Below are 10,000 nucleotides of genomic sequence, written 5' to 3'. Positions count from 1 at the left end.
TGTGAATAACATTATCCGATAATTGATATAAATGATATATTGTTCTGTAGATATGAAGTAATGAAAGCATAATGATTTATATCACATTAACATTTTTGAGTGAGGTGATATATATATATTCAAGTATGGTGATATATATTTAAGTATGGTGCTACATATTCAAGTATGGTGATATATATTTAAGTATGGTTACATATAAATTATGTATGGGGATATATATTTTCTTAAACTTGAATGAAAGATGAATGATATAAATCGAAATTAGGTATGAAAAAGCTGGTTAAAAACATGCGATAGATTAGAATAAAAGGCCATTCCTTTAATATTCATTGGCGTTAATTGAAAGTACAAAATCGATAATTGGGAATTGATTTATGATGGAAAGAATGAGGAGGAATGATTTTTTTTGGTTTTCTTGAAACAAACACCTCATTGACCCCGATAGACACGTCGGTACAGTTCTTTGTATACGACTTTACTTCCTTTGAGCACAGTAGTACAGTACTTGCAAACAAGGGTTGTACAACCTGTGAACAAGGTAGTAGAGTCCTTGAAAACAAGGGTTGTACAATGTGTGAACAAGGTAGTACAGCCCTTGTAAACCATGTAAACAAGGTAGTAGAGTCCTTGAATACAAGGGTTGTACGACTTGTGAACATGGTAGTACAATCCTTGGAAACAAGTGGTACGACCTTTGACAATTTTCGTTCGGTCTTTGAGCACCACAGTGTGAACATTGAACACGACTCTTTAGCACGAAAGAACGACGTTTTCGACCCTTGTAACACGACGGAACGACCCTTGGGTATGATGGCCTGGCCACGACTTTTGAACACGACGGTACGACCACTTGGGTATGCTGGCCTGGCCAAGACTTTTGAACACAACGGTACGACCACTTGAGTATGCTGGCCTGGCCACGACCTTTGAACACGACGGTACGACCTTTGGTATAAAGACCTGCCTATTAAAGACCTGCTTGTTAACTTGGTTCATTATATGGTCGTACCGTCGTGCTCGGGGTTTGTTTCGTCGTACCTAAAAGTCGTACCGTTAGGCGCAATAGATGAAAAAAAAAGAAGAATCTATCTACTTTGCCCTCGGAACACTGCATTATACTGTCTTTACCTGCTCTTATCATTGTGCAAGAAACGGACAAACTCTCGCCCCTAAAAAAAAAATATATATATATATATATATATATATATATATATATATATATATATATATATATATATAATATATATATTCTTTAATTCTCTCTAATCTTTTTAACGGCAGAAAGAAATGAAAAGAAAGATAAGGAAAAGCAGGGCATTAGCATACATCTTGTGAGATAGAAGACCTCCTCCACCCCCCAACCAGAGTTATCTCTGATCTTATCAGAAGATGCAAGACACCACCCTATCTCCTCCTTTCCAACATTAACTTGGCACACTTCTGGCCTCCCAAAACATCTACCAAACATCCAGCCGATTGAGTTTGCAAATGTGCATGCGTTTGAAGGGAACCGATTCCATTTTCGTAATGTAATTCACGTGATTTTCTATCAGTTATTTTCAGAGATTTGAACCAAATTAAGAAAAAAGAAAGGTTCCAAATTTTAAAAAGTAAGTCAGATGGGATTTTGTGTATCTCATTAGAATTTGAATTATCGATATTTGTCGAATATCTTTTTTCCCTATTCATGGACATATCTATGTATCTTTTCTCTCTCTCTCTCTCTCTCTCTCTCTCTCTCTCTCTCTCTCTCTCTCTCTCTCTCTCTCTCTCTCTCTCTATTTCTCTCTCCCTCTATCTCTACGAACAAAGTACATAGGAACGCGCATCTTCATAGAACATACAGACCTCCAACAGCCAGGATCGAACCAGGGACCGATGTGCATATATATATACATATAATGTATATACATATATTTATATACATCAGTTTAGAATTAATTTACAGACTGACAGGTGCCAGATGTTTAAGATTTGATAATTATTGCGGGAACTTAATACGTTTAGATGACAGTCCGCCGGTTAGATTAATTAGAAATCTAGACTTTTCTGTTGGGTGTTAGAATCAAAGGGTTAGTGGAATAAAGCGCACACACACACACACACACACACACACACACACACACACACACACACAGACAAACACACACACGCACACTTCTTGATTTTCCATCCTATAATGCCACCTGCCCATTTTCTTACATTTGGTGCCCTGTTTCCCATTTTCTATCATACGTGCATGGGTTTCATATTTTCTCCTTGACGTAGAATCCCTCTTTCTGACCTCGAGCATCCCGTTTTCTCGGTATCTGTTCCCAAGTTTCTCGTTTTCTCTTAGCATCTTTCCTCCAGCTTCCTGTTTTCTGTCAGTGTTCTTCCCCGGCCTTCCCATTTTTCCAGAAAATCCTTTAGTTTTTCTTCTCTTCTCAGCATTACTCTTCATATCTCCCATTTTCCCTGGGTATCCATCCCGCATTTCCCAATTTCTATGCTCCCATTTCCGTGTTTACCGTTTTTCTCACCATTCGCTTGCTATGTTTTCCCTGTTTTCCTATTAGTATCTGTTCCCCGTTTTTTCTCTGTGTCCCTCTCGCCGTAGCCTGTTACTTGGCATCTCTCCCCTGTTTGATAAGCTTCCCCTTGTTTACCGTTGCTGGCACCTCTTACCCCCTGTTTGCCGTTGCTTGGCACCTTTAACCCTCTGTTTACCTTCGATTTTCACCTCGCCCCTGTTTACCGTTGCGGGTCCAAAGGAAAATACGAAAACTGTTTAGAGAGCATTTCTTTCGTCAATGCCTTTTTACCGTTGATAAAACTAGTGGGATGATGTATCTGGTTAGATGTTTTGAAGTTAGAAGTTAGCAGGTTTAGAAAATAGACTATAAACTACTATTGAGGTTGTCAAAATTCTAATATTTTTTCATTGCAAATAGCCAACCAATAATAATGTATTACGTGGTAATACGTAACAGCTTGTAATCAAATACACATTTAGCATATATACGATCTATAAATCTAGGGTTATGTACTAACAATCTATCCCAAGTATTTCTATACTAGTACCATCAATTTTCTATACATATATGTAGTGAGAACGTGAATGGGATTTCGAATTACCTTGAACACATGAAGGAAGTGATCAAGGTAATTCAGTTGGTGCTTACAGGTGACGTCTTAATGACCATGGCAATTATTAGGTCTAGAATTTAGCCCAGCTAAATAATCATACATGGTAATTTTCATGTAGGAAAATATATCTATTTATTGATAGATCATCTAACCTAAATTAGACTATGGCAATTATTAGGTCTAGAATTTAGCCCAGCTAAATAATCATACATGTTAATTTTCATGTAGGAGAATTTATCTATTTATTGATAGATCATCTATCCTAAATTAGAACTCTTAATTACCGTCTTAAGTAATTGGGGATCTATCATCACAAGTCTTCTAGAAAGCCTGCCTGAAATAATAGAGAACTTTTGACTTACCTGTTTGATCTGCCCACCAGAAGCAGAGACCAATCACAAAAGTTGCTAAGTATGAGATAGGACGACCCTCGCACACGACGGTACGACCCCTGAGCAAGACGGTATACGACCCTTGAGCACGACGGTATACGACCTTGAGCACGACGGTATACGACCCTTGAGCACGACGGTATACGACCCTTGAGCACGACGGTATACGACCCTAGGGGCCTTCGACCTTAGGGGTCGTACCGTCATGCTGAAGGGTCGTACCGTCATGCTCAAGGGTCGCACCGTCGTGCTGAAGGGTCGTACCGTCATGCTCAAGGCTCGTACCGTCGTGCTAAAGTGTCGTACCGTCGTGTTTAAGGCGTTAAGAAACCACATCTCTAGAACTTCAATCTAAGATGTGGTTTCTTGTTGAAAACACGGTTTCTAGAAATTGAAGATACGGTTTTTAGACATAAGGTGTTTCGATTTCTGAACATTAGAAATGCAGTTATTAGATATTCGTAAATGCTGTTTCTAAGCATTGATGACATGGTTTGTTAGACACTGAACATTTACAGTCACGGCGTCTTTTTATTTTCATCCTCATTGTTATATTGAAGTGGTCTTTAAATGTCACCGTTGCTGTTCCATCAATCACTGAGTGTCAGCGCATGGCATGACCATTGCTCATGCAACATCATGCAACATCTTGGAGAAGAGCAGCTCCATACGTCTTGTTCACAGTTTTGCTATAGGTCTCACACACGAGATATAGAAAATACAGGCTATATGTATTATATATATATATATATATATATATATATATATATATATATATATATATATATATATATATATATATATATATATATATATATATATATATATATATATATATATATATATATATATATATTGAACACTTGTGTATATCTTGAGCACATATGATACTCAAAAATGCGTAGATATTGGAGTCAAGACACTATGAGTGTGCCTTCGCACTCACGAATCCTCATAGTGCGTAGATAATGGAGTTAAGACACTCTGAGTGTGCCTTCGCACTCACGAATCCTCATAGTGCGTAGATAATGGAGTTAAGACACTCTGAGTGTGTCTTCGCACTCACGAATCCTCATAGTGCGTTCGTCCCATCTGTGAAAGAGTTCGTTTGCGGCACTTGCTCTACGAGACCCTTACACGTAAGAGCGAGAGAAATACACGCACTTTAGCTGAGGGGCTTAACGACCTGGGTACCTAATAATGAGGCCTTGTGAGTCCTCGCCACACGGCGAGTGAGTATGTGGACGCACACTCCTCACGACTCACAGGGGTGTGTTAGAGATGGTATGGGTTGGCCGTGGACGCGAGGGGGAAGGGGTACGTGCAGTCGACCCCAAGTCTCGCGTTAAACTGAGCCCCCGTCGGCCGCCCAAGCGCATCGTCTGCCTCTTCCTAGCCAGGGATGGACGCGGGGGATTGGCGCGGCCTTGGCCCATGGGGATAGGGGATAGGAGGGAATGGGAGACGAAGGAGGGAACGACGAGTGAGTTAGGATAGAGCAAATGAGGCGACGTAGCTGGTGAAGAAGAAGAACTGGAGGAGAAATAGGGAATAGGAGACGAAGGAGGGAACTCAAGTAGGAAAGAGCAAATGAGGCGACGTAGCTGGTGAAGAAGGAAGAACTGGAGGAGAAATAGGGAATAGGAGACGAAGGAGGGAACTCAAGTAGGAAAGAGCAAATGAGGCGACGTAGCTGGTGAAGAAGGATGAACTGGAGGAGAAATAGGGAATAGAGGTGGATCGTAATAGACGAATCGGGAAATAAGTACTGGAAACGAATATATAATAAGAGGAGGGAACGGGAAAGAGGAAAGAGAAAGGGGAAACTTAAATGGAACAGAGGGAAAATAGGAGAGTATATGTGTATAAATCATTTACGGATAAGGGATGGGAAACAACATGCAAACAAGAGAAATGGAGACAAATAGAGATGGATAAATACGAGAATGAAGAGGGGGGGGAGGAAATATAGGGAGAAACAGGGAATACGGATAGAGACAAAATGGAGAAGGATAAGATTGACAGCAGTTGAAATGAATGGTAGATTAAACAGTAAACTGGAATTCCCAGTGAAACTCTCAATATTTCATCATTTGTCATAAATGTGTCATTCACTGGCGTCATCTATAAATGTATAACGTTCATATCATTCAGAACAGTTTAACTTTCCTGAAGAAATCTAATGAGATGTTCCATTGTTCTAACGAAATTGCAAAGTGAATTGAGTATGTATATGAAAATTGTTAGGTTTTAGTGTCATTAATGAATATGAATTATGTTAGGTTTCAGTAAGATTAATGAATATGAATAATATTATAGAGTTACAGATAATAAATGTAGTCTGTGAACGTCTTTGTGAATATGTTAGTGTGGGTAAGCAGAATAAGAAAACATGTGTAAATATGTAAACTTATGCTTAAGTAGGTGAGAAATCTTTTTAATAGGTAAATAGTGAATAAGTGCAACAGATAGGCAGAGAGAGAGAGAGAGAGAGAGAGAGAGAGAGAGAGAGAGAGAGAGAGAGAGAGAGAGAGAGAGTTAATTTACACAAAAACCCCTTTATTAAATCCGTGTATAATGCAAACGAGCAACACACACACACACACACACACACACACACACACACACACACACAGTATATATATATACCAACAGAATACATCTCATCATACATCATACATCGCATACAGGCAAGACAGAGACCTCATACACAACATGATTAAGTAATATACATACGTAATTAATCTCCTTTCTCCCCCTAATTAACCTTTGATCTTTGCCACTATCTCCCTTTATCCATCCATCATGTAATATATCAGTTATTTTTTCTGATAAACCGTGTCACCCCCTCACTTTCTCAATCTTGATTTATCAGTTATTTCAAAGTTGACATTCTTTGATTCCACTTGATCTTCTTCCTTTGTCTTTACTACAGCCATTTCATTTGGACATGGAAGTAATTTATCTTAAAGAGAGTAATGATAGTAATGATGATGATTATGAGTAATGATAGTAATGATGATGATAATGATAATAATGATAATGATGATAATGATAAACATTCAAAAACCATTTAATGTAATCTCTCTTTTTCCAAATCCTTTCCATATCTTTTTAACGATCCCTTAATATCTCGGCCTCTCCCCCCCCCACATTCCGTTTTCTTTTTAATGATTTCTTAGAATCATCGAAAATATTCGAATGTAAAGGGAACCAGTTCCTTTTGTGAGGCGTTTTTATATCTCAAATGTCCTTCTAGGAATTCAAGACCGATTACTTCTTAAATAGGACTTTCCCAAGGAACCCCTACCATCATATTTTATACTCTTGGGTTCGAGATCTTCAAAGGAGAGTATTTTGTCCACCATTTCATTATGCATTTTACAAATATCTCTCCAGATTTATTAAGGAAGTTTTGAAGAATACGTCAATCTCTGGAGGGCGACTTGAAAACACCCTTGGATCGAGGAGTAACTCGGCAGCTGGTAAGGCTGTAAGGCGGAGTAGATGGAGTAGTTAAGGGCTAGAGTAGTTAAGGGCTGGCTAGAGTAGTTAAGGGCTAGTAAGCCCTTGAATACCACAATAAGGCCTTTAAGTACTGGAGCACGACCCTTCGGACCGACGATAAGATCCTTGGGTACTTTGATACTACCCATAGATATGATGGCGTGACCTTTGACCTTAAGTCTTAATGGTCTGGTCAAAGGCACAACCCTTCACGGATACGCGGCTGCCGTATAGTTCCTCACACACACACACACACACACACACACACACACACACACACACACACACACACACAGGTATGTATATATGTATGTATGTATGTATATATCAGATTGCACTCCGCTCTGCGTGTCTCTAACAATATCAACTCTAACACGATCGACCCACCTTTAGGCACATATTGTCCTGAGATTGTGCGGAAATGCTTCGGACATATGAAGACGATGAACAAATGGAATGCCAGCAGATAAGCTTGACGTATCAGATATGAAGGGAACTATGAGAAGAAGGGTAAGGCTTAACGTATCAGATGTGAAGGGAACAATGAGAAGAAGGGTAAGGCTTGACATCAGATGTGAAGGGAACTAGAAGAAGGGTAAGGCTTGACGTATCAGATGTGAAGGGAACTGTGAGAAGGAGGGTATGGCTTGACGTATCAGATGTGAAGGGAACTAGAAGAAGGGTAAGGCTTAACGTATCAGATGTGAAGGGAACTGTGAGAAGGAGGGTAAGAAGGAACTAGAAGAAGGAGGGTAGATACAGTGGAGGAGGTGGATAGATGGAGTGGAGAAAGCTTTGGGGAGATGATATCCGGGCCTCAACATTTGGATGGTTGAGAGGCGTGCTTAGGTCAGAATAAATTGGATCTCTGCGGTATACCGGGGGCGACGTATGGGGTCAATAGACCGAACCAGGGAATATATAGTGGTTAAGGTAAACCTCGGAATAGTCTATGAAGCTTGGATGTGGATAGTGGCCTCTGATTTCAGCACATTATACATGACGGCTAGAGAGTGGATGTATGCAAATGAGGCCATTGTTCGTTTGTTCCTGATGTGAGCTCGCTAAGGCGAGAGGTGCAAGAAGGTATATGAGCAATATATATATATATATATATATATATATATATATATATATATATATATATATATATATATATATATATATATATATATTTTTTTTTTTTTTTTTTTTTTTTATACTTTGTCGCTGTCTCCCGCGTTTGCGAGGTAGCGCAAGGAAACAGACAAAAGAAATGGCCCAACCCCCCCCATACACATGCACATACACACGTCCACACACGTAAATATACATACCTACACAGCTTTCCATGGTTTACCCCGGACGCTTCACATGCCTTGATTCAATCCACTGACAGCACGTCAACCCCTGTATACCACATCGCTCCACTTCACTCTATTCCTTGCCCTCCTTTCACCCTCCTGCATGTTCAGGCCCCGATCACACAAAATCCTTTTCACTCCATCTTTCCACCATATATATATATAATCTGTGTGTGTGTGTGTGTGTGTGTGTGTGTGTGTGTGTGTGTGTGTGAATAAGAGCAATGTTCACATAATATAATAATACTAAATATCGAATGCTGAACTAATCAATTGCTTCTCTATTTCGCTTACGACCCTCCCACCATATATACACTCACGTTTCTGGGGGTCTGGAGTACCTTTAAGTGTTTTTCCAACACTAGGTGAGTGCATGTTGAAGGGGTATGTCATGTTCTATGAGTGTATGGTGAGGGCGCGTCATTTTCTATTAGCTGTTGGGTTGAGGGCCATGCAGGGAAATGAAGTTCTGACTGGGGAGGTTTAGGTAAATACGTACCGTTGTTTGGGGTTGGAATTCTACAGGTGTTAATATTTGATCCCTTATAACTTTCATCCTATACAATGATATAACATTTTGTTATTCTATTCATGTTATTTATTGTTCAATTGTATCTGTAACAGCAGAGTTGGAAGTGGAGTAATCGACCTTTATTGTTTTTTTTTTGTTTTTTTTTTACCGTGTGGACAAATTTGTTCATTCCAGTGAACATTTCTTATTACTCTGTGGACAGGTTGGTTCATTCCACTGGACATGTATATGATAGGTTCATTCCAATGGGTACGTCTGAGTGGTTCATTTCACTGGACTTTACTGGGGTCAATCCTTTGGATACGTCTGACTGGATCATTCCAATGGAATGAACCAATCAGACGTATCCATTGGAATGAACTAATGCTTTCCTACCATCTTAGATGTTCTGTATCTTCTTTATCTATACATCTTTTCTGTTATCTCCACTGATCCCTGTCGTACAGACTGATATGGGAACCTCAAAACCTCGTTTTTTCTTTGAGAACTTAGTTCCAGTCCATATAATCACACACACACACACACACACACACACACACACACACACACACACACACACACACACCTACCTCATTCACTGCTTTCAAAGATATTGGCCAAACTTTCTTATCAAACTTCCTTTTAACATGTCCCCCATCCCCCTTTACCCAGTGTATCTCTTCAACTCCACCCTTTTCAAGGGCCTCTCTTCGTATCCAATCTCCTAAAAAGACTTTATATGTATATATTTTATATGTGTTCTCTTTCGAACAATCTCATGGCCAGTTTGTTTATTTCGGTTTTTCATTACTCGTCAAAGCTTAAATATTAAAGTCTCTATTGTGAATCCCAGTTAGCTCCCTGAAAAGGGGGTTAGGAATTAATTGGTTAAATTGAATGTACTCTTGCTTTCCTTCTTTTTCGTTTGTGAGTTAATCGTCCTCTGTGCTTTATATAGTCACTGTCTTTGACCTGTTTATTCTACTTGATCTGTGGGTGTTCTCTTTGTTCTGGCCTGGTTTTCAGCCCACACAGGTGGTTCTATTTAGAACACGTCACCAGCCACAACTTTGAATATTTTACTCTTGTTATTCAGTTCAACGTTTGGCTGCTCTTGA

The 10,000-nt window shown here is 39.4% G+C and overlaps 1 protein-coding gene across 3 annotated transcripts in view; it reads right to left on the bottom strand.

Moving 5' to 3' along the window:
• Nucleotides 1-4,859, bottom strand: part of LOC139761033 (uncharacterized) — a 43,582-nt gene extending 38,723 nt beyond the window's left edge. For 2 of the 3 annotated variants that reach the window (XM_071684786.1, XM_071684785.1), the window contains exon 1: nucleotides 4,788-4,859. The gene's annotated coding sequence lies outside the window, so the exon portion shown is untranslated. Of the gene's footprint in view, nucleotides 1-4,715 lie in introns of all 3 variants that reach the window. The other variant, XM_071684783.1, reaches the window with a different exon arrangement.
• Nucleotides 4,860-10,000: the final 5,141 nt, after the last annotated feature.

This window comes from Panulirus ornatus, chromosome 39 (assembly GCF_036320965.1).
Source record: "Panulirus ornatus isolate Po-2019 chromosome 39, ASM3632096v1, whole genome shotgun sequence".
Taxonomy (NCBI): domain Eukaryota; kingdom Metazoa; phylum Arthropoda; class Malacostraca; order Decapoda; family Palinuridae; genus Panulirus; species Panulirus ornatus.
Note: the sequence above shows the minus strand (reverse complement) of the source record. Positions and strands in the feature narration are given on the sequence as shown.